General features: G+C 33.2%; 1 non-coding gene across 1 annotated transcript; it reads left to right on the top strand.

Annotated features, from left to right (window-relative positions):
- The first annotated feature begins 20,550 nt into the window (after nt 1–20,550).
- LOC145249876 (U2 spliceosomal RNA) lies at nt 20,551–20,740 on the top strand. The gene has a single exon (XR_013863582.1). It is a non-coding gene; the product is annotated as a U2 spliceosomal RNA (small nuclear RNA).
- Nucleotides 20,741–27,538: the final 6,798 nt, after the last annotated feature.

Below are 27,538 nucleotides of genomic sequence, written 5' to 3'. Positions count from 1 at the left end.
CCAATTCTTCTTGTAACTCTTCATTTGAACCTGAAATCATAAAAATTGGCCAGTCTTCTCATAAGATGTGTTGCTCTATATAACATACTGCATGTTTAAGAGTCTACAACAATTTTAAATGCCTGTACAAAAAAAGGTTAGAAACTTCTTGAAGGCATCCTGTAATATGCGGTTGGTGTTTTGTCTCTTTGTCCACCGTGTCTACATTTACCAAAGGGTTCGTATCTATCTTAGATTTTATAAAGTATCTTAGATAGTCTTTGCACTGAGCGGTTAAATTGCCATGTACTCATTCTTAATACTGACTCTTTAGCAATGGGCCATCAAGTCGTATTGCCAAAGTCTGAATTCTTTCTATTATCAAACACTAAGATTATTATAAAAACAGATCAGCATGCATGCAATCGCCTAAAAATGTATAATATCATTTATTTGTCTGTGAAGAGGGTCCGTTGCGTGGCTATAGTTTATGTGAAGTATCATTTTCATCTCGAAGCGGCCGGACTGAATGGAGGTAACTTACGAACATACGTCCTTGTTTTGTCGTCAACAATATTTAAAGCGAGACAATTAAGGTGCGCCTCGTTCTGCATTTCTTTCTTTTACTGACAATGAGGAATAACTTCAGAAAAATACACGATGCTGTTTGAAAACGGCTTTTACGTTTCAGCAATATGAAATGTCATAGAAAATAATAAGATGCTATTGTGTAAACTAGATAACACTGCACGCACAGCAAATCTATGCCTCATATATATATATATATATATATATATATATATATATATATATATATATATATATATGCGTGCGAGTATGTAAATGTGTGTAGTGGTAATGAAATTAATGTAATATATTTGTATGTTGAAATGTATAAGATTTGTATGAATAAATAAAAATATTATTAGTTTATATATATATATCCAGGCTTGAGATATTCAAAAGTAGGAACTAATGAACTCAGCGATGTTGTCAGATAGTGCTCGGTAACAAGAGCAAAATATATTTCTTTTTATTTATTCGAAGGTAAATAGTTACATTTGGTCACTACAGACAGCCATCCCTTTCAGTCAATGAGACTTCGTCAGGCGACCCTGAACTAATAGAAGTTAAATAAAAAAAATGAACACTTTAAATATATATATATATATGTATGTATATATATATATATATATATATATGCCATAGTGTAGGAATGCATGTGTTACATACATATATATATATATATATATATATATATATATATATATATATATATATATATATATACTTTCCATGTTTGCCACTATCCATTTTCACCTTATCAACTCCATGAGTTCGATTTAAAGATATTTCACAGTCGAATCGAAAGGGTTTGTGATAAATGTAGTTAATATTTTCGATTTTCATATAAATAGATTGTACGGAAAACTGAAAAATGTTTTAAATAACAGAATTATAAAGCAAAGTATTTCCGTTCCATTAATAATATCTGCTTGAGAATATATATATATATATATATATATATATATATATATATATATATATATATATATATGTATATATATTTGTTCGTTATCTATATATATATATATATATATATATATGTATATATATGTATATATATATATGTATGTATATATATATATATATATATATATATATATATATATATATATATATATATATATATATATATATATATATACAGGGTGGCCGAAAAGTCCCAGGACACTGGCCGAAAAGATGTTCGAAGCGCTTTCACAAAAAGATTTGGAAAGCCCGCACCATCAAGAAGTAATCTGTATCTGTGGGAGAAGAAAGTTTTTGAAACAGGTAGCGTTCTGGATTAGGCAAGAAGTGGCAGGCCTGAAACACGAAAGGAAACGTGTGCTGGTGTTCAAAAATCACTGAAACAGTCTCCCAAGAAATCTACCAGAAAACGTTCTGCTGAACTTGGAATACCAAGGGCTACCATGATGGATCATATGAAAAAGGACTTGGATGTCAAAGCTTATAAGCCATGTGTATAGTGTCCTGGGACTTTTCGGCCACCCTGTATATATATATATATATATATATATATATATATATATATATATATATATATATATATATATATATATATATTTGTTCGTTATCCTGATGCTTTTGAATCGTTTAAGAAAAACCAGACTATATTAATAAAGGAAATCCAAAACTATATTAGCAATGTATAAAATATATTTACATATAATAAATTTATATTAAAAAAATGTATATATGTAAAAATATTTTTAACCTTTATATATCTAATTTTAAATAAGAATGTAAATATACTAAATACTAATCATAGTGGGGGTGATAAGTAGTTAAATGGATTAATCTTAATCTTACAAATACAAGACTGATGAATTAAAAAATTAAAAAATGTATCCATTTTAAATGTGGAAATTGATGAATCGCACAGGTAAGAAATTCATTTTTATAGTATGAAAAGGTTAGTAATTGCAATTAAGAATAGGAAATTGGATCAAATGTTTGTAACATGTCTTCTTCCTAATATTAAGGGTGGTGGTGTTTGATCAACATTGCTGGGGAGCCATGATGTAATATACTGTTTTGTTTTTAAATCCCCGAAACAGTGTTTGATGGTAAACAACTGATGATCCCTTGAAAAATAAATTATTGGTATTATAGTAAATTCGAGAGCGAGTTGATGCAGCGATTGCAAGTGATTAAATGACTTACTGACTAGATGGTTTTCTAACGAATGATAATATATATTTATATATATATATATATATGTGTATATATATATATATGTATATATATATATTACAATAAGTTTACCAAGGTAATCAAAATGGTAAACTTAAAATATATTATAAATATTAAAGAGTTAATATTTACAAGTAAAGTAATCTCAACAGGATGTAAAAGCTCAATAAAACCGAAAAGGAAATATAGCTTATAATATGAATATAATGGTAAGATCTGTGACTTACTTGTAGTTTCATTAAATGCTTTTACATGCAAAATCCGATCTCGCATTTTGCTAATTCCTGCCCTCTGATGAGAAGGAGAGTATTTCTTCGAAACTCCGCGGATTAAGGGGACTATCCACTTATCTTGTGCTTCCTTTTTAAAATTAAATATGTTTTTAACTCTTTTTCGAGATGTATTTTAACATGTTTTATTAATCATTGGTTCATATATATATATATATATATATATATATATATATATATATATATATATGTATATATATGCGTATATATATGTATACAATCACACACATATATATATATCTGTGTGTGTATTTGTATATATATATATATATATATATATATATATATATTTATATATGTGTGTGTGTGTGTCATACACATGAGCACTGTTTCGCTATTTGCGGTTAGACTAGATCACATTCTAAAACAGTATCGAACCAGGAAACATCTAGTCGGTAATCGGCAAGTCAACACTAACGACGCTTGTAAATCAAATTTCCAATATATTTATTTAATCATTGACCGCTACTTTTAGAGTATCGTATTGGTTTGTTTACAAATAGCTTTGCATTTTGCTAATATATATATATATATATATGTATATATATATATATATATATATATATATATATATATATATATATATATATACATATAATGGAACTCATACATTTGACGTGGATTTCGCGTATGGCAACGCCATGTTCCAATACTTCAAACACAACCGCTGGGAGACAACACGCGGATCTTTACAAACTGACTTTTCTTTCTCCAACTGTACATCATGGCAAGAAAGAAGAAAAAAGAAAGAAACCAACATACTGAGGATGGAGTGCGGCTCCGAAAGATATTTAAATCATAAATTTCAAGCATGTAAAATATTTGTTTATTTTTCTAATATTGCGTTTTTGTTTAACTTTCAAGCGTACTTGATGCCTATTTTATTTTATATATATGCATATATATATATATATATATATATATATATATATATATATATATATATAATTTTTCTTTTGACTGTGGAAGTAATTATAAATTTTGGGAGTGCTGTAAAAATATATATATATATATATGTGTGTGTGTGTGTGTGTGTGTGTGTGTGTGTGTGTGTGTGTGTATGTGTATGTGTGTGTGTAGTTAAGGTTGCAGGATCCGTGATAGAAGCGTTGAATGAATTTTGAAATGAAACGTATGTATTAGATCCGTTCAAAAGTCAAATCACAACGCAATATTGTGGACGATAAACAATATCTATTTGTTTAAAATTAATATATTTTGAAATAAGACTTCATTTTCGGAATTTTGTAAATTTTCTTTTTTTTTCTCACTTGCAATGGTACTGAGAAGAAAATCAGTTAAAAATGAAAGTTCGCATGTTGTTCCACCGTCATGTTTTTTATTTTTATTTTTTGAGAGTTCGCAAGAATATACCTGGAGAAAGTCGGAATAATCAATGTAAGTTGGTAGAGTAGTAATAACTACTTGTATGAATTTGGTAAAATTTGATTATATATTGGGATCGCTAAACGGTTAATTGTTTACAGATGATCTGAAGGTTACCAGGGTGTATTCAACCGGAAAGCTAGCCAGTGTAACAGTGTTCTAAAGGCCGCCAGTTCTGGGAAATAAGCTTTGTTCATGAAATCTGCATTTAGATTTAAACAAAGATAGAGAATGCGGAAAATTATATATAGTGGTTCTAGTTAGTCGACCTTTTTTTTTTGTTTTGTTTTTTGTTAAAATTTGGCAAGAAGTGGGAGCACTTGCCATGAAAATAGCGATAGAGCAGAGACAGGCTCACGACGTCTCTTCTGTGGGAAAGAGGTTTCAGCAAAGAAAAAATGCATCATTTACTAAATTTCGAACCCGGTTTTGGACTTTGTCAAGGCAGGATAGGACGCACCTAGCAGCTCCTGCCCAGATTTGGCAGCAGTATTCCATTTCAGGGTGAACCTGACTCTTAAATTTTAAATTAACAAATTCACTTTACCTAATGTGATTATTCCGATGAAAACAAATCCTCGAGACAATAAACCTCTATAAAGTCAACTTTTGCTTTTTGCTATGCGTATGTAGACTACTTAAATAAAATATAATATCACCTTTTGTTCATTTTATATAAACACGTCATGTTTTTCTTCTAATAGATAAGATAATCCCGAGCCCTCAATCATATACATAGGATAAACACGGTAAGTCCCAGTTTACAATCTCAAACAAACTAATACCTTATAATCAACTACATAATTTGTTCTTAAAAACGATTATACTTGAATATATCCCATTGTAATCTTTGTCGAGTTTTGTTTTTCCACTTACTATATAAATAAAGGGATTTGTTCATCGGTTCGTTGTACGCAATCCAAACAGTTTATGGGTACGGAGGATCCGCATAATCTTAGAGGGATAGACAAGGTGAGTAATTGAGGTTGTAGCTTTAACCCGATTTTCTCTACACAAAAGGGTTACAGACCGCAAAGGATTAAATCAAAACAGCCAAAGACAATTAACCACGTGAGGCCTAATCCCAACTCAATCATACAAGGGTGCTCCAGGCTCATTTACGACTCACGCATTAAGAACCTTGTTGTTAGTTATAGAAGCAGACTTAATTGGTTGGTTGGTTCGTTGGTTCGTTCGTTTTGTTTGACATCATATCAACCCTTTTCAGGTGATTTAAAGCCGAATCCAGTGATTTTGAAGAAAAAGTTTTTAATAGAATATATTTGATTGAGATTGTCGGACTGACTTCCTCATCTTGGTTGTGATTGTCACAACGTTTCGGCCGTTTTGCCCTCCGGCCTTCGTCAGGTGTTTTGTATCGAACTGGGGAACCGTTTGTTAGGAGTCTCGAACCCAACCCTTTATTATTATTACGGGGGTACCGTGTTCGGACTCCAGCTAGGCTTTGGGACATAGTTGCTGATTCTATTTAACTCATAGTTGGGACCCTAACAGGTACTACCACTCCGGGTCAGAGTGGACCTGTGAGCAATGGCAATTAAAGAGTGGTTCCACACTCCCCAAAACGCGCAAGCTGAGGCCTCACCATCGGCTATAGTTTAAATGTCATATCCAGGACCGACTTAATTGGTATTGTTTGTATGATTCGGACTATTGTTTCCATTTGTGTATTCGTTTTATTTTGCGAACTCTTATCTTCATCTTAATAGTTGATATTGTTGTTGTTTTCCCCACGTTTCGACCAACTCACCCTCTGACCTTCTTCAGTAATTTCTTGCGACACAGATACAAGACTCACCATTCCGATCAAGTCGCGGTTGACCACCTGAAGAAGGCCAGAGAATGATTTGGCCGAAACGTGGTGAAACAATGAAGATGAGAATAACAGCCCGCCAAAAAAAAAAAAAATATATATATTTATATATATATATATATATATATATATATATATATATATATATATATATGTATGTATAATAAAGAATACACGAATTTTAAGGTTTCAAGAGGCACCATTTATCAAGGCCCGGAGGCCACTCGAGGATAAGAGTTTATGAGTGTACAGTAGTCTAAGGGACAATATCGGCATCGTAGTAATCGTTAATAGTGGAAATGTAATACTGTTTTCATCTTAAGTGTTATGCTTACAATGTTTGGCCGATTAAACCTCCGACCTTATTCGTAAATAAAGAGCGTTTCATAGCAATACGAAAAAAAAACTACGAAACACTGTCGGTCATATTTCTAGTAAGTTAAAAATTAATCACACACGGCTCCATGAAGCTGAGATTAGCCCTTAATCTAAATATTCAGATGACCAAAAAGCGTGTGCAGGACATAATCGATAAAAACATGGAAAACTCTCAAAACGATTTCATTTTACTCTTCTGTCGACTATGAGGAAGGCTTGATCTACAGAGTACCGCTTGGGTAGCCTCAATCGGCCAGTGTCCACAATATATCCAGAAATCTCGCTCGCTTTTTTTCCAAACACACACACACATACATGATGATTGCAACGTCTTGTCAGACGAGTGCCACTCCCTCAGACATTTAAAATCCATAAGCCCAAATGCCCGAGGGAGTATCTATACAAATATGATGTTACAGAGTCTTAGCTTTGTACGACAGCTAATCTCTCTCTCGGTTCAAAATGTTGAGATCCAGCAACAAGCAAGAGCAAGATAGCCAGCAACAAATTAAACTGCAGACCACCTTAATGCGGGTAATGGTCTTCCGCTTTATGGTTTTTTAAATCAGAGATTTGCTTCTCCTAGAAAGGTTGCCTTCACCACAGCTTACGGGAGCCCTCTCCACCACAATACACACACACACACACACACACACAAATACACGGTGCTAGTTGGCCGTTGATCCAGAAAAAGAGTTCATTCGCCCTTTGGAAGGTCTTGTTTTTAATCCTTCAGGGAGACTAGCCACCCTCCTCACCAAACAAGTCTGGTGGGGGAATCAGTTTAGTTGCCGGTGACCCGACCATGAGGCAGGTAGTACTGGGTTACATGGTACCAGTAGCACATGACATGACCTGACACACATACATACATACATACATATATATGTGTGTGTGTGTGTGTGTGTGTGTGTGTGTGTGTGTGTGTGTGTGTGTGTGTGTGTGTGTGTGTGTACGAATGGAAAGTAGATTCACTTACACGTTTCCATCTCTTGGAAACATTTCAAATGAACTACGAAAATGCTCTTTTTACATCTCCAACACATCTTGAATATATTCTAAGCATTTTAAATAATTTCTGAAGAGGACGCTTCACAGAACGTCTGAAACGCTTTAAAAACAATTTAAATGATTTCCAAACATTATTACAATGATCTAAGCATAATTTTCAATGAAAAATCAAGACACGGAATAATAAAATAATGTTAAAAAATACACATTGTTGGTGACCACCCCCTTATTTATATATATATGTAGAAGAAAAAATAAATGTCCCCTACAAGGCTCATGTAAAATTAAAAATGTTATCTATAGCTGAACAGTATCAAAAACTCCAAATATACAAGAACCTATCAACAGCCATAACTCAACTACCAGATTAAATAATAACACCAACTTAAATCAATCTACCGATCAATTATTAACCAACCCACGACATTATAATCCAACAATAGACCTAACGGAAAATAATCATAATAATCAAGAGGTAATATATATTGGTTCCACATCTGGCCCAATAAAACATAGAATTTCAACGCACAAACATTCTTTTAAAAATAACTCTCTATCAAACCAAACTACTCTATCCAACTATATTTGGCAACTAAAAAATAGCAATATTTCTTTCAACTTAAAATGGCAAATAATTGAGACTTGCAAATCATATAAACCAGGAGATAAATTTTGTACATTATGTACGAAAGAAACCCTAAAAATTTTAAAATATGAAGATATAAAAAGCACAACCAAACTAGTAAATTCAAGACATGAGCTTCTATCATGTAATCATAAACGTTGGTTTAAATTTAATAAATATAAACCACCTTAAATCATTAAAAATTACTCATTAGTAAATATAGATTACTTTTTTTTTTTTTTTAAATAAATTAAGTTAAACCAATTACCGCCCTTAGACTCGTAAATCAAATAATAAATAAAGCCATGACAATTATCTCCCCTTAAAAACTTGCAAAATGAATACTCTCTCTCTATAGATATTAACTGTAGCGTCTTTAAATTAAAATACGCTAACGGAAACAATTTACTGCACGAGCGTCGCCCTTTTAAAATTCATCATTCAATAAAATAAAAAGCTATAGCAAACATCTAAATGACTTCTTTAAATACAGTTCCTGATTTCAAAAAAAGAAAAACCAAAAGGTAATTATATATCTATATATTTTTAAATCAAATTTATTATGTAAATTCAAAAAAATATATATTTTTTCTACTCATTTCTATCTCTAACCTATACCAATTTTCTTATTAATTTTCTTATAAATTTTAAATCCAAACCTTTTACTTCAATTTTTCAGATTCATCTGCCTTACTTTTAATGCTAGGTTTATTTTTGGTGTCTTTTCAATTCAATAGAAATCCTCCTAAATTTGCCGATGAGGAGACCGTGCTTACCAAAAAAACTATGTATAATTGTTCTACGTGACTTCATGTATACCACAAATAAAAAGCACGGATTTCCGAAACGATCGTACAGATAATTGACTTTGTTGTTGTTCCTTCTTATGAAACTGATTTTTAATTTAATTAAATTTTGATTTTTAAATTTTTAAAATTTTTTTAAATTTTTAAATTATAAATCACATTACTTAATATATATATGTGTGTGTGTGTGTGTGTGTGTGTGTGTGTGTGTGTGTGTGTGTGTGTGTGTGTGTGACAATAAAATGCAGGTATGATATGATATTATAATATTATGGAAAAAAGGGGAAAAAAACTATGACTTTTTAAGAAAATTCTCAACTTTTCGTCCTTATTTTCGGGGAAATTCCTCAGAAAAATGATGAACAAGGAAAGTTTTTGGTATATTTCATTTTCCTCAATCTAAGGAAAACCGGAAAAATAGGGACGAAACGTTAAGAATGTTTTTAAAAGGCCATAGGTTTTCTTTCCTTTTTTTACCCACACACACGCGCGCGCACGCATACACACACACACACACATATATATATATACAGGGTGACCAAAAAAAACGGGCCCAACTATAATTAGGCCCCGTTTCTTAGTGTTTTGTCCGAATGAAATGAAACTTTGGTCATAACTAGTTCATTATATTCAAAACATCACATCGAAACACAAGGGTCTTTGGCCTTTTTTTCCGTTCTACAGAATACGTTCTAGATGGCCTCCATTTAGCTTTTGTTTTTTTGGGGTCACCCTGTATATATATATATATATATATATATATATATATATATATATTTATATATATAAAAGTGAACGTGTCTGTCTGTCTGTCTGTGTGTCTGTCTGTCTGTGTACATTTCCCTACGCAATAACTCTGTCAATTTTTAGTCTATAGACTCGAAATTTGAAATACCGGGTACTGAGATTTGAGAAAATCGATGTGACGGGTGTCAGCCAGAAATTTGGCTGTTAAGGGGTCAAATTTCAACGATTTGACCTTTAAGAACTCTACCAAACTCCTCCGACAATTTTGGGTCTAGACACTTGAAATTTTAGATATAGGTTCCTTGAACCTGGATCTAACTTAATAAAGTGATTTGAGCCCGAAACTATAAATGTTAAGGGGTCATAATAGGGGTCAAATTAAAAAAAAATTACTCTTTTTTTTTTTTGCTCAGCATACACCTCCAAACACCCGGGCAACGCCGGGCTGAAATGCTAGTATATATATATATATGAATTTTGGGAGAATTAGACCTAGAGTCTGTAGTGAAGATATATAATAAGCTCAATAGGTATGGATATCCTAGAGCTATTTTAATATTGAGTAAAAAGATTCATAATTTTGAATTATGAATCAGTTTCAAAAAGAAAAACAAATAAAATCAACTTGAGCGCACGATTATTTCGGAAACGATATTCATTTTATTAGATTAACAATAATTATTAACAATAATTGACAAAGGTTTTGTCTTCGAATATAATCTCCTCATAAACAAAATTAGGGGGATGAGAAGTTTAAGACAGTAAAACAAAACTAGCATTTTTGTAGTAAGTAAATATTTAAAACCAAGAACGAAGTTATTAATTTATTTTTTTTTTTTTTAATGAAAATAGAATATTAAGAATAAAATTTGGAGAGAAAAAAGGAATATTTTAGAATATGAAATTTATATATATATATATATATATAGAGAGAGAGAGAGAGAAAGATAGCGATATATATATATATATATATATATATATATATATATATATATATATATATATACAGACAGACAGACAGAGGAGAAGAGGGAGAGATTAATCAGTTACTTGAAACGTTTGTATATATCAAATATATAAATCGTAATTGGTTTTTTAAATTTCAAAGGTTTTAGTATTTAAAAAATTAATATATAAAAAATCACTGTGTAGGTCTCTCCATATTTCCAAACTCTCTCTCTCTCTCTCTCTCTCTCTCTCTCTCTCTCTCTCTCTCTCTCTCTCTCTCTCTCTCTCTCTCTCTCCCGAAACTAAAAGTCGCGGAGCGGCGCTAAGTGGCTCAAATGATTGAATGTTTTTATGGGGCTTTAACCGGTTAAAAGTAGTTTTTAAGGGATTAAAAAGTGTTCACACTTAAAAAATCCTTATACAATTCGTAAATTCATCTGTGTTTATTAAAAATCAGTTCATATGCTTGTCCCTTTGGTACAGTGGTAACGTCACCAGCTTTGAATGCTACAGTTTTGCTTTCGTTTTCGATTCTAGCTGATGGCACCGAAATACTTCTTTTTTTTTTAGTTTGGAAATAAGAACTCTATAATAACATATACAAAATCTGGACAAATTAAAATATCATATTTAAGCGTACTTTAAGACAGAGCAAATCCGGGCGCCCTACCCCTCCCGCTAGTTCATTTAAAGTTTGAATAAACACAAGCTCAATCTATGATATTTTTTTTTGTTCCAGTTTTTTTTTGGGGGGGTAGCCGAAAATCTGGCTGCCAAAATCAAAAGGTTTGACTTCTGCGGTCTCTGGCAAACTATTCAGCCAATTTTGGGTCTAAACATTTGAAATTTTACAAACATACAGCAAGCTTTTTAATCAGATTTTGGGCAAAAATTTGGCTGTCAAGATGGCACACTTGACCGTTGCAGGCTCTACCAAACTCCTCCGCCAATTTTGGGTTCTAACACTTGAAATTGTATATGTAGGTTACCTGAACATGAGTCAAACCTTTTTAATATATATATATATATATATATATATATATATATATATATATATATATATATACATGTGCACATAAAGTTATGAACAGTACATAGGGCCTGAGCAAAGTTATATCAAGTTTTCTCATTATTCTTTTATTGATTTTCGAACTAAACAATAATCGGACTTGGAATAAGGAATAAAAAAAAATGAAACTGTTCGGGGTATCGGATCCGGAAAAATTGGTGCCTATTTTTCGATGCCAAATACGATTCTTTAAATTTATATGATTTTCCTTAACAACGTTCTTTTCTTCCTACCCTATACATGTTCGGGCTTGCCTGCCTACTACCACTTTTTTTTTTTTTTTTTTTTTGCCCAACACACACCTCCAAACATCCGGGCAACGCCGGACACCCAGGCTAGTCTAATAATAAATACGAAGTTTACATTAATCAAAATATCATATTTAAGCGTTTGCAACGCGGGGATTTGTTAGAGTCACCAGCTCTAGGAAGGTTGCCGTCCATGACTGAGGAGGCCTCCCTCCCCCAGTTTTATTATCAGAGTTTTCTTTCTTTGGATGGATGATCTGAAAAAATCTACAGGTCCATCACACCGAAAGGGGTAACTATGCGCCTGGTTTCTACACTAGGTATTTCTGCGCCCCCGCATGCATGTATTGAGTATCTTACTTCTATCTCACCCCGAGGCGTAACTATACGCCTGGTTTCTACACCATGAATTTCTGCGCCCCCGCATGGATGTCTTGAGTATCTTACTTCTATCACACCGAGAGAGGTAACTATACGCCTGGTTTCTACACCAGGTATTTCTGCGCCTTCGCATGCATGTATTGAGTATCTTACTTCCATCACACCGAGAGGGGTAACTATACGCCTGGTTTCTACACCAGGTATTTCTGTGCCCTCGCATGCATGTTTGAGTATCTTACTTTAAGCTTTTTCTCTATTCTACATAAATAAGCGGAGGATTGGTGATAGATTCCCCTGTAACATTTACAAGAAATTGTATCTTTCAAGTACTGTGAGAAAACCTATCTCTAGCAACTAGTTTGAATGAATAGGATATTGATAATAATTACTTGAATATGTAAGAGAATATAAAGCAAAGAAACAAAATACATGGTGGGACTAGATATATGGACTTTGATTTTACTACTTCCTTTTATTAATTGATTTTCAATTTCTGTATTAATAATTTAGAACATACAAACGCCCTTTCAAAAGGGTATGAGCGCTAGAAAAAGAGATGCGTATTTCCAATTTTTTATTGCATCCATACATATATTGCTAACTATTGATATATTACAAACAAGGTGATATGCAAGACGAATCTGGGACAAGAGAGTTTCAAGCGAGTAGATAGCACAGAATATAGAAAAGGAATATATATATATATATATATATATATATATATATATACTAGCAGGGGTGCCCGGCGTTGCTCGGGTGTTTGGAGGTGTATGCTGTGCAAAAAAAGCAAAAAAACAAAAAAATGGTTAATTTTTTAAAACTTTGACCCCTATTATGACCCCTTAAAATTTATTGTTTCGGGCTCAAATCACTTTATTAAGTTAGATCCATGTTCAAGGAATCTATATATAAAATTGCAAGTGTCTAGACCCAAAATTGTCGGAGGAGTTTGGTAGAGTTCTTAAAGGTCAAATCGTTGAAATTTGACCCCTTAACAGCCAAATTTCTGGCTGACACCCGTCACATCGATTTTCTCAAATCTCAGTACCCGGTATTTCAAATTTCGAGTCTATAGACTAAAAATTGACAGAGTTATTGCGTAGGGAAATGTACACAGACAGACAGACACACAGACAGACAGACAGACAGACACGTTCACTTTTATAGATATATAGATATATGTGAAAGTGAACGTGTCTGTGTGCGTGTGTTCTGTGTGTGTCTGTGTACATTTCCCTTCGCAATAACTCTGTCAATTTTTAGTCTACAGACTCGAAATGTGATATGCAGGGTACTGAGATTTGGGAAAATCGATGTGATCGGTTTTGAGCCAGAAATTTGGCGATTAAGGGGGCAAAGTTAAACGATTTGACCTTGTAGAACTCTACTAAACTCCTCCGACAATTTTGGGTCTACGCACTTGAAATTTTAAATATAAGTTCCTTGGACATGGATTTAACTTAATAACTTGATTTGAGCCCAAAATAATAAATTTTAAGGGGTCATAATAGGGGTCAAAATTTTTTTAAAAATTGATTGGTGCGGTCTCTTCCAAATTACTCAGACAATTTCTCCTCTGAATATTTGAAATTTTACATAAAGGGTATTCAGAGATAGGGCAAGCTTTTTCATCAGTTTGGGTCGAAAATTTTTAGTTACCAAATATATAAATTATGTAGCTATGTCTGTTTGCATGTCTGCCTTAAATTTTCAATAGATGCGACGGATTTTACCAAGATCAGTATCGTTTTAAAGTTCGACCTTTCATACGACAAATATCGAAAAATTGGCTAAAAACATTAATATCTTCACCTTCAACTAGGCACTTTTCTACAGGGGGGAGTCACTTTTTTCGCCGATATTTTTGAAAGTTATCCTCTCCTTTAGATTGTCTAGCCTTAAAATGTCGCTTCCGGTTTGGCGGTGGTCGTAACAGCATAAACGTTAGGTTTTACCCCCTTCATTTCCTCCTTTGCGGTAATAGTTCGAGCCTGCCTTCCTACTACCACTTTTTTTTTTTTTTGCTCAACATACACATCCAAACACCCGGGAAACGCCGGACTGAAATGCTAATAAAATAATAAATAAAGTATATTGTGTTGTTTTTTTTTTGGGGGGGGGGGAGTTGTAATATTTTAAAGACAGATTAATGCATGGTATAAATTATAAAGCGATTAAAAAACTGTTTCTTTTTAATGCAAGCCCCCCTTACAAAATTTCATTATTGTATTTTATTGTATAACATGGGAAGTAGACTCGCCAGTAAAAATCAATTCAGATAAGAATGGACATTTAGAAATAAGATCAAAAATACATTATAAATGTACACTGTAACTCCTATAATTTGAACATCCGCTTTGTTCAAATTAGAGGATGCTGTTCAATTTTCGTGATAAAAAAAATGTGCTTCAGTTAACTTTAATTTTCTAAGAATAAAGAAATAGTAAATGAAATTCATTGCTATATGATACTTCAAGTATATATTAAGTTGAGTTTACGATATATTGCAAGAATTGTTAAATATTATTACCAGGAACAAAAACATTGAAAATTAATTAAATCCACTCTTACTTGTTAGGTATTTATTACCTAAGTTATCATCTACAGAAATCATACATTTATGTAAAATACAGTTTTTTTTATTTATTTATTCATTGAATGAGTCTCATTGCAGTTTCTATTTTCATCGATTGAGCTTTCGGGTGCTGCCATTGTATTCCGTAAGCGATCACAAAAATCTACAATTTCTTAGTTCTGTAGCTTCTTTATGATTATATCTCTTCGGCGTGAGCTTGCGTACAAAACATAGTTGTCACTAAAGTAAGGGCTTTTTTCTAGAAATTTTATAACCGTCTCCATAGATTTTCTGCATCACCCCATGACATTGCTTCATCAGAGTGATCTTTGTTATTTACATTAGGGTCAACAGAATTGGAGCTGTCGCTATTTTCATCACCATTACTGCCTTCAGGATATTGATCAGTAGTTTCCTCATCTTGTTGCACCCACATTTCAACATCATTTGCATTAAGTGATTTAAGAACAGCGTGGCTTTTTTTTGTTTTTACACAGTGATCACCACTTATCAAGGCCCGGAAGCCACTCAGGGATAAGGGTTATTGCAAGTACATTACGTTAGTGAGGAGATTTGCTGATATGTTTACTTAAGGGGGCGGTTCATTAGGAATTTGTTAACATTGGACTTGAAGACAACCAAGTTGTAGTCCGGAGAGAAGCAGGCAGACGGAACAGAGTTTCACAGGCGTGCAGTTCTAAGAAAGAAGCTTTGTTCATGGAATCTGCGTTTTGATTTAGGCACAGATATAGAGTGGGGGAAATTTTTCAGCTAGACGGGTGTTTTTTGTGAAAGATTGGCGAGGGGGGGCAGAGATTGGAGTTCAGACGAGCATCTGCCATGGAAATAACGATAAAACAAGGATAGGCTCGCAACGTCTCTTCTGTGGGAGAGAGGTTGCAGGGTAGAGAAAAGGGCATCCCCCACTTAGCCACAAAGTCTATTTTGTACTCTGTCAAGGCAGGATAGGCTGTTTTTAGCAGCTCCTGCCCAGATATGGCAACAGTATTCCATCCTTGGACGTACTTGGCTTTTATATAGATACAGAATTGCATCCGTAGTGAGATATCTTCTGGAGCGGTAGAAGGATCCCACCATCTTTCCAGCGACCTTGGCAACAGACTTAATGTACGTGTTCCATTTCAGATCAGGAGTAAAACTCAAACCCAGAAGCTTGTGGCTGATCGGTAACCGTTTTCTTTCAAGAATTTTTTCTAGACTAGATGTATTCTCTAATTTTAGAGCTGCAAGCCATTGTGATGAGTTGTTTTACACTATTTTAAATATAGAAATCTGAAAAAAAACATTATAGTTAGCGTAAATTAATTATGAATAGTTAATCTACATTAATTACATAGTACCAATATTAACATTTCTGCGCAACATCTGACTAAACCATTAAACAGTTTTACTGCAACTCCGCATCAAATATGCTAATACAATTTCAATGACGAGACAGTTCAAGTTTAGAGAAAGTCCAGGTTTGGAAGAAGTCCAAATGAGAGAAAGTCCAATTTAAAGGAGTTTTACTGTATTTAAAATTACGAACTAAATATTGTACTTCATATAAAAGGCCTTTTTTACAGGTTAAAACATTGATAAGTGCCCCTCTCACTATGCGTCGTATTTGAAAAAAAACAAAAGGAACAAGATGGATAACAGATAACTTTAGTATACAAATAATATATATATATATACATACATATATATATATATATATATATATATATATATATACATATATATATATACCCGCATCTTATTGTAAGTGATACGTGCCAGAAAACTAAGGTACATTAATAACACAATAAAAAATATTAAAAGTGAAATCAATAATTTAAATTAACGTTTAAAAAAAATGCGTATTTTATGAGCGGGCCATGCCGGGTGACCTGCTAGTATATATATATATATATATATATATATATATATATATATATATATATATATATATATATATATATATATATATATATAGTGCAAAACTTTGTTGAAATTCAAAGACATTTTTTCTTTTTTGTAACTTTTGTTTATTTCATCCTGGATTTATGTATGTATGTATGTATATATATATATATATATATATATATATATATATATATATATATATATATATATATATATTGATGTATATATATATTCTTTTTTTGTTTTTATATCAGTAGTAATACGTTGCTACACACTCATGAGTATGTTTCGATTAGCTAGCTACTAGTAACTACAGACCACTTCAAGCGATACGAAACCAAAGTGTGCTGTATTGTGTGAAGAGGTCTCTAGTTAGCTGACCGAAACCTGCTCATAACCTGTGTAACAACATATACATGCTTATGTAAAAACAAATAAAGAGTATACCCTGCTCTATTTCGGTATTGACACTCTTGTATTAACCTCGTTACACTTCATTGGTTACTTAACCTATGGAAAAGATAACCTCAGATTATATATATATATATATATATATATATATATATATATATATATATATATATATATATATATATATATATTCTGGTGTTTCTAAAGCGCTTTGCAAAATTAATCAACTGATTTTAGGTGCGCACGTGCCGCTTAGGATTAGACGCAAACAATAATGTATTCAAATATTGAAGCCGTGTATACAAACAGAATAACTACTTATAAATGAAAATAAAAGTATATTCATATTCATTTATCATTATCCTTAATCTTAATCTTGTACGTGCGTTAATCTGTACGTTAATCCGTAAATTCAAATGACCTAATTTTTAATTGAGAAAATCTCCTGCTTGTTTGTGTCTATAACTGAAATGGTCCAAAGTAGGCATGTCAATCTCAAAGTTTCCATAGGGCAATAGGAGTCGATTCGTATTGTCAAGACCAACTCAGACCGAAAGATAACTTTTGACCAGCGATTTTTAAAGGTTATTACTATCTATAAAAATGCATTTTGAGCCTTTATTTTCTTAAAAGTAAAATCACAAAGACTAAAAGTTTTTAGTCGCGTGCAAGCGACTCTATAAGTAACGCCGTCGCTCGGTCGGTTGGTCGGTCCGTCGGTCGGTCGTCTGTCTGTCGGTCTGTCCGTAACACATTTGTGCTTGGCCTTTTTGGTTCAGATCAAAAGTCTGTTGTAAATTGATGCTGTTCTTAGTTTGTCAAGCTTTTCTTCGCCTTTTCGCCAAGATCAAAGTGTAGTATCTGTTCCGGCAGATGCTGCAAGCTATGACTAGCTATGACTAGCAAAGACCAGATGTGGGGGCAACCCCACATGCCTGACCTTTAACCAGCTCCCATTTCCCACCTCTCGGGAGCTGGTCCCCTTTTTCCCTTCCCCCTCCCTTCACTCCTCACATTAAAAATTGGCCTTGTGCCTAATTTGCTCGGTGGGGGAGCAAATAAATACCATCTGTTCCGGCAGATGCTGCACTTAAGATAATTTGTACCAGTCAATGGAGGGGAAACCCTCTATACTTGGACAATTATTATTTTTGGTAACCAGAGTGACCCCTTTTTGCCTACTTTTAGGGGAGCTGGTTTTTACCTCACATTAAAAACGGCCTTGTGCCTAATTTGCTCAGTGGGGGAGCAAATAAACACCATCTGTTCCGGCAGATACTGCAAGCTAGGACTAGCTATGACTAGCAAAGACCAGATGTGGGGGCAACCCCACATGCTTGACCTTTAACCAGCTCCCATTTCCCACCTCTCGGGAGCTGGTCCCCTTTTTCCCTTCCCTCTCCCTTCACTCCTCACATTAAAAATCGGCCTTGTGCCTAATTTGCTCGGTGGGGGAGCAAATGAATACCATCTGTTCCGGCAGATACTGCAAGTAAAGACCATATGTGGGGGCGACCCCACATATAAGACCTTGGTCAATGAAGGGGCAACCCTTCATACCAATTGTCACTATCCAGCTCCCCTACTCCCCGGGGAGTTGGTCCCCATTTCCCCTTCACTCCTCACTTTAAAAATCGGCCTTGTGCCTAACTTTCTCGGTGGGGGAGCAAATAAATACCATCTGTTCCGGCAGATACTGCTAGCAAAGACCATATGTGGGGCAATCCCACATATAAGACCTTGGTCAATATAGGGGCAACCCTTCATACCCATTGTCACTATCCAGCTCCCCTACTCCCCGGGAAGTTGGTCCCCATTTCTCCTTCACTCCTCACATTAAAAATCGGCATTGTGCCTAATTTGGTCGGTAGGGAAGCAAATAAATAACGCTTTTCTTGGCCTTTTGGCCGAGATAAAAGTGTAGTATATGTTCCGACAGATACTGCAAGCAAAGACAATATGTGGAGGAAATCCCACATATAAGACCTTGGTCAATGTATGGGCAACCCGAGGTACCAACTGTCACTCTCCAGCTCCCCTACTACCCAGAGAGCTGGTCCCCATTTCCCCTTCACTCCTCACATTAAAAATCGGCCATGTGCCTAATTTTCTCGGTGGGGGAGCAAATAAATACCAACCCCACATATAAGACCATGGACAATGTAGGGGCAACCCCTCATACCAATTGTCATTATCCAGCTCCCTTACTCCCCGGGGTGTTGGTCCCCATTTTCCCTTCATTCCTCATATTAAAAATCGGCACTGTGCCTTATTTGCTCGGTGGGGGAGCAAACAAATACCTCTTTCCTTGATCTTTTTGCCAAGATCAAAGTATAGTATCTGTTTCGGCAGATACTACAAACAAAGACCATATGTTGGGGCAGCCCCACATATAAGACCTTGGTCAATGTAGGGGCAACCCTTAATACCAATTGTCACTATCCAGCTCCCCTCCTCCCCGGGGAGCTTGTCCCCATTTCACCTTCACTCCTCAAATTAAAAATCGGCCTTGTGCCTTATTTGCTCGGTGGGGGAGCAAATAAATACCAACCCTTCATACCAATTGTCACTATTCAGCTCCCCTACTTCGCGGGGAGTTGGTCCCCATTTCCTCTACACTCCTCACATTAAAAATCGGCCTTGCACTTAATTTGCTCGGTGGGGGAGCAAACAAATATCCTTTTTTTTTTGGCCTTTTGGCCAAGATCAAAGTGTAGTATCTGTTCCGTCAGATACTGTAAGCAAAGACCATATGTGGGGCAGCCGCACATATAAGACCTTGGTCAATGTAGGGGCAACCCTTCATACCAATTGTCACTATCCAGCTCCCCTACTCTCCGGGGAGTTTGTCTCTATTTCCCCTTCACTCCTTACATTAAAAATCGACTTTGTGCCTAATTTGCTCGGTGGGGGATCAAATAAATACCCTTTACAGTATCTGACGGACCAGACACTACACTTTGATCTTGGCCAAGATCAAAGTGTAGCATCTGTTCCGGCAGATACTACAGGCAAAGACCATATGTCAGGAAACCCCCACATATAAGACCTTGGTCAATGTAGGGGCAACCCTTCATACCAATTGTCATTATCCAGCTCCCCTACTCCCTGGGGAGTTGGTCCCCATTTCCCTTCACTTCTCATATTAAAAATCGGCCTTGTGCCTTATTTGCTCGGTGGGGGAGCAAATAAATACCCTTTTCTTGGCCTTTTGGCCAAGATCAAAGTGTAGTATTTGTTCTTACTACATGCTGTGATATAAATTGGGGGATCACTTTTCTGCATTAATTTAATATAAAATGATCATCCGTGGTTCAAGCAGTCAGTCTCAAAGCCATTCAAATCATTCTCCAAATCAATCAAGTGGTTTTTGGAGGATTCCAGTTATTTTTAAGCATTCAAGTCATTCTTAAGGTCATTCACTTCATTCTTAAGTTCATTAAAATAATTCTAAGTCATTTAGTTTTTTTTTTTTTATTTAACTCATTTCAACCCATTTTTCGGTCATTTTCGTTTATCTTTAAGAATTTCATGTCAATCCTACATCCACGCATTCATCTATTATACAAGAGCACGCGACTAATGGCTATCGGCCTTGTTATAATAGAAAATGTTTGAAAGAAAAATATACTTTATTTTTTGAACGAAACAAATCATATCATTAAATTCAAATTCAAGTTCAAACTTTACGATCTATAATCTCATCTGTCTGTTTAAATGTATGTATGTATGTATGTATGTCTGCCAAAAACTTTCGACAGAGGCAACGGATTTTCACGACATAGGTAACATTTTGAAACTCGACGTCTCGGAGGATAAATATCTAAGAATTGGCCAAAAACATTAATTCCTTCCCCCTCAACTCGACACTTTTGTACAAAGGTGAGCCGCTTTTTTCGCCGATATTTTCGAAAGTCATCTCTACTTTTCGATTGACTAGCCTTAATTTATACCTTCGCCACTTCCACTTCGGCGATAGACGCCACGACAAAGACGTCACGTTTTTTTTTTTTTCACGTCCTCTTTCTTCTTCGCGGTACAGGTTCGAGCCGGGTTGCTTGCCTACTACCACATTTTTTTTTTCGCTCAACACATACCTTTAAACACCCGGGCAACAACAGGTTGGCAGCTTAGTTCTAAATAATTTTTTTTTAAAATACTTATATAATAAAATTTTATCACAAATAAATGGCTCTATGCTAAATTTACAAAAAAATTATAATTAATTTCATTCTTTATAAAAATGTTTAATAAAATCATTTTTCTTTTATATGACAGATTAAAAAATAGTTGTTATCCCATTTTTAAGGGAAATGATCCTCAAAATTCAATATAACTGTCTAGCTTTCATGTTTAATAAAGGACGGTAGCATCCATAAGATAAAAATAGTATTTTAAAACGTAAAAAACACATATAAGAATAAGGAAACTTTAGTTAATTATGGTAGGTTTTGATTCCAGCTTATGGCACCTTAATCATTGTTAGTACAAGTGAGTTCCTACTTGCCGAGGCCCGAAGCCGCTAGAGAATATGGGTTTATGAATTTAGACTGGTCACCGGGACAATAGCGTAATAAGGATTAGTGGCGGAAATTTGATAGAATTTTATTATTTAATGGGCCGGCTTAAAAAGAACTTGTTTACATTAGACTTGAAGATGACTATATTGTATTCAGCTGAAAAGGAGGCCAGCGGAACAGAATTTTATAAACGGCCAGTTGGAGTAAATAAACTTTTTTTTATACAATCTGTGTTTAGATTTAGAAACAGATAGAGGATGTAAGGAATTGTTGATATCCGTGGTAGTGTGACGAGTGTTTTTATGAAAGTATGGCAAGGGAGGGTGATGTTTAAACTTAGACAAGCATCTGCCATGTAAGAAGATAGAGTAAAGACGGATAGAGCAGAAACAAGCTCGTAACGTCTCTTCCGTGGTAAAAGAGGTTGCATGGAAGGGAAAAGTGCATCACCCACTAGATTTCGAAGCCGGTTTTGAACTTTGTCGAGACAGGATAGAATAGCTTGGAGCAGCTTCTGTCAAAATTTGGCAAGACTACTCCATTCTAGGACGTATTTGGCTTTGCACCGAAAGTGAGTTATTTACTGGAACAGTAGAATGATCCAACCATTTATCCTGCGATTTTTGCAACGGAGGTATGTGTTCTATTTCAAATCAGGAGTAAGTGTTTTTTTTTTTGTTTTTTGTTTTTTGAAATCAATACTGGATATATATTGCGTACAATATAATAATCAATAGATACTTTTATAATAATACGGTATCTTCAACAATTAAAATGTCATATTTAAACGTATTTATCGACAAAACTTGGCAGTCTACTAGTTATATATATAGCCGAATGGATACGGTCTCCGCTAATCGAGCCAGAGATGCCTCGTATTGCGGGGTTCGAATCGTTCGGCTGGTGTTAATCGTGACACCCTGTACTGAAGAATCCCGAAAGTATGAAACGCTAGTGTCTGTAGGTATTTAATTTTTATAGTAAAAAAAAATATTATATATATATATATATATATATATATATATATATATATATATATATATATATATATATTATTTGAGGGTAAGCAATTACATATAGTCGCTACAAATAGCCATCTGTTTCAGTTAAAGAGACTTCCTCAGGCGATCTAGAACCTCTCCTAGGTTCTAGATCTTGAGGAAGTCTCTTTGACTGAAACAGATGGCTATTTGTAGCGATTATACATAACTGTTTACCCTTAAATAATAAATAAAATGTTTTATTGAGCACTATTTAACAACCTAGTTGTCTTCATTAGTCACGAGTTTTGAACACCTTAAACCTATATATATATACATATATATATATATATATATATATATATAAATAAATTACAATAAGTTTACCAAGGTAATCAAAATGGTAAACTTAAAATATATTATAAATATTAAAGAGTTAATATTTACAAGTAAAATAAACTCAGCCAGATGTAAAAGCTCAATAAAACCGAAAAGGAAATAGAGCTTATAATATGATTAGTTTCTTTTTGGAAAAAGAATTCCAGCAGAGTGCTCAATTAAAAGGAAAATCCAAATTGTAAGAGCGTATTTATATTTTGTGTACAGAAAGTTGTTAGTTGAGACAGATCATTGGTACCGTCGGTTTCAAGCCCGATAATAAGGCGAGCTTGATAAGGATGCCTTAAACGGGCCTTATTATCGAAACTATTATATTATTATTATTGAAACCTACGGTACCAATGATCTGTCTCAATTAACAACTTTCTGTACACAAAATATATATATATAATTTAAAGGAGATTAGAACAATAGTCTAAAGAGCTGAGTGTATTTTAATGTAACAGTGAAATTACTAGTTTAATTAAAATACAGGAAATAGAAAGTGCTAGTTGTAATTTAGATATATAATAAGCCCGATAGTTAAATGTCCTAGAGCTAATTCAATATTAAGTAATGTGATTGATAATTTAAAATTTAAAAATCAAATTATAATTAAATTAAAAATCCGTTTCATAAGAAGGAACAATAACAAAATCAATTATCTGTAACGATCGTTTCGGAAAACAATGCTTTTTATTGTGGTATACATCAAGTTATGTACAATAATTACATATAGTTTTTTTAATAAGCAAGGTCTCCTCGTCAGCAAATTTTGAAGGGTTTTTATTGAATTTAAAAGACACCATATATATATATATATATATATATATATATATATAATTGTATATATCAATAATAATAATTATTATTAACCAACCCACCACATTATAATCCAACAATAGACCTAACGGAAAATAATCATAATAATCAAGAGGTAATATATATTGGTTCCACATCTGGCCCAATAAAACATAGAATTTCAACGCACAAACATTCTTTTAAAAATAACTCTCTATCAAACCAAACTACTCTATCCAACTATATTTGGCAACTAAAAAATAGCAATATTTCTTTCAACTTAAAATGGCAAATAATTGAGACTTGCAAATCATATAAACCAGGAGATAAATTTTGTACATTATGTACAAAAGAAACCCTAAAAATTTTAAAATATGAAGATATAAAAAGCACAACCAAACTAGTAAATTCAAGACACGAGCTTCTATCGTGTAATCATAAACGTTGGTTTAAATTTAATAAATATAAACCACCTTAAATTATTAAAAATTACTCATTAGTAAAAATAGATTTTTTTTTTTTTTAAATTTTTTTTTTATTAATAAATTAAGTTAAACCAATTACCGCCCTTAGACTCGTAAATCAAATAATAAATAAAGCCATGACAATTATCTCCCCTTAAAAACTTGCAAAAAAAAAAAAAAAAAAAAAAAAAAACTCTCTCTCTATAGATATTAACTGTAGCGTCTCTAAATCAAAATACGCTAACGGAAACAATTTACTGCACGAGCGTCGCCCTTTTAAAATTCATCATTCAATAAAATAAAAAGCTATAGCAAACATCTAAATGACTACTTTAAATACAGTTCCTGATTTCAAAAAAAGAAAAACCAAAAGGTAATTATATATCTATATATTTTTAAATCAAATTTATTATGTAAATTCAAAAATATATATTTTTTTCTACTCATTTCTATCTCTAACCTATACAAATTTTCTTATTAATTTTCTTATAAATTTTATATCCAAACCTTTTACTTCAATTTTTCAGATTCATCTGCCTTACTTTTAATGCTAGGTTTATTTTTGGTGTCTTTTCAATTCAATAGAAATCCTCCTAAATTTGCTGATGAGGAGACCATGCTTACCAAAAAAACTATGTATAATTATTCTACGTGACTTCATGTATACCACAAATAAAAAGCACGGATTTCCGAAACGATCGTACAGATAATTGACTTTGTTGTTGTTCCTTCTTATGAAACTGATTTTTAATTTAATTAAATTTTGATTGTTAAATTTAAAAAAAAAAAAAAATTTAAAACTTTTAAATTATAAATCACATTACTTAATATATATATATATATATATATATATAAGCATCCACATACAGTACTGTGAAATAGACTGCGAAATCTAGTATGGGATGCCCTTTTCCTTTCTCTGCAACCTCTTTCCCAGAGAAGAAACGTTGCGAGTCTGTCTTTGTTTTATCACTATTTTCATGGCAAGTGCTCATCTGAGCTCCACTTTATGGTCCCTTCATGCCAAACTCTCTCGAAAAACACTCTTCTCCCTGGAACCACCATCAATAATTTCTCCCACTTTTTATCTGTGCCTAACCCTAAGCGTGGATTCCTTGAACAATGTTTCTCTCTTAGAACTACACGCCTGTAGAACTCTCTCTCTCTCTCTCTCTCTCTCTCTCTTTCTCTCTCTCTCTCTCGTTTCTCTACTTTCCAGCTGACTACAATTTGGTCGTCTTCAAGTCCAACGTGGACAAGTCTTTGATGAGCCATTCCCTTTAGTAATCCAATTTATCAAATTTCTACTAATAATGATCACTGTGATATCGTTCCATTGAGTACCGTAACTCATTAACCGTTGTCCCCAAGTGGCTTCCGGGCCTTGATAAGTGGTGACTTCTTTGTAAAAAAATAAAAGACAAATGAGAATATCGTTTTAAATGTAAGCTGACAGAGTGTACGTCGGATATATCATTCGATAAATACACTTTGCTTAATCTAAAAAAAAACAAAAATTTGTCTCAACTCAATCCGTACATTAAAAAACAAAAAAAAGTACTATTTCAAACATAAGTGTGACCCAGCTCTAAACTTTCACACACCTTTCTCAAAAACGTGTCTATAAAAACAGAAGCAGATTTTGACTAAATAGCCTATTTCTCGCAGGTTTATTTCATTACGCGTAGAATTCCTTTCCAATTCGACTTTCCTGACATTTTGCTCTAATTTAATTTTCTGCGTTCCGTTATTTTTGTTTTGTTTTCTGGTCGTTTTATAACCATCATTTAACAATAAATCACGATTTTTGTTTCTACATTCTACCATTTTTACAAGGATTTTTTCTTAATATTCTGCATTGAGCAACTTCTTTGATTTATTTTCTGTCTTCGGTTTCTTTTACATTGTCTTTTAGAATTGTTTTTCCTAGCTCTATTTTCTAGTGCTCCGGCGCCATTTTGTTTTCTCTTTTCTTTTTGGACGGACGTTTTAGACACGCCAGAGTATAACTAAAAAAAAATAGACCTTGACTGCCTAATTCCAGTTCCAAACAGAATTTAACACTAGCATTTACTTTTCTCTGTTAAAATATGAACATGCAACTGAATTTAAAAATGGCATTTTTTCTTTCTCGCGCTTATATCAACAAAAGAATGTAAATGTTTAAATAACATAATCATTTCCTGTCACGCTTACATTTTTGAAATAACATTTTCTTTTGTCTGTCATGCTTAAATTTTTAAAAATATTTTCTTTTATCTGTTACACTAAAAATTTAAAATAGTATCTTGTTTTCTTGGCCATGCTTAAATTTTAAGCAACATTTTTTCTCTGTCATGTTTAAATTTCAAAAAAGCATTATCTTCTGCATATCACGTTTAAATTAAAAAAAACATATCTGTCACGTTTTAATTCCAACATATTCGCGTTTGCTTTTCATGCTTAAATTTCAAAATAATGTTTTCTTTTTGTCAGTGACGCTTGAATTTAAAATAACATTTTTTCTGCTACGCTAGTATTTAAAAATAATATTTTTCTGTCACGCTTACATTTGAAAATAACATTTTATTTTGTCTGTCACGTGAAACTTTTTTAATAAAATTTTCATTTCGTCTGTCATGCAAAAAATTTTAACAAAAAGCATTTTCTTTTTGTATCATGCTTAAATTTTAAAATAGCATATTTTTATCTGTCACGCTTATATTTCAGAATAGCATTTTTCTTTATTCTATCACACTTAAGTTTTTAAATTACCTTTATTTCTATTTGTCACGCTAGTATTTTAAAATAACATTTTCTTTCGTCTATCACGCTAAAATTTTCAAATAAAATTTTCTTTTTGTCTGTCATGCTTAAATTAAAAGAAAGCATTTTGATTTTGTATCACGCTTAAATTTAGAAATATCTTTTTTTGTCTGTCACGCTTATATTTTAAAATAGAACTCTATTTCTGTCACGCTTAAATTTTTAAATTACCTTTTCTTTTATCTGTCACGTTAGTATTTTAAAATAATAGTTTTGTTTGTCACGCTAAAATTT

This window comes from Euprymna scolopes, chromosome 28 (genome assembly GCF_053919585.1).
Source record: "Euprymna scolopes isolate OS-2025 chromosome 28, ASM5391958v1, whole genome shotgun sequence".
NCBI lineage: Eukaryota > Metazoa > Mollusca > Cephalopoda > Sepiida > Sepiolidae > Euprymna > Euprymna scolopes.
The sequence above is the reverse complement of the archived record's forward strand: the minus strand, read 5'-3'. Positions and strand labels throughout refer to the sequence as shown.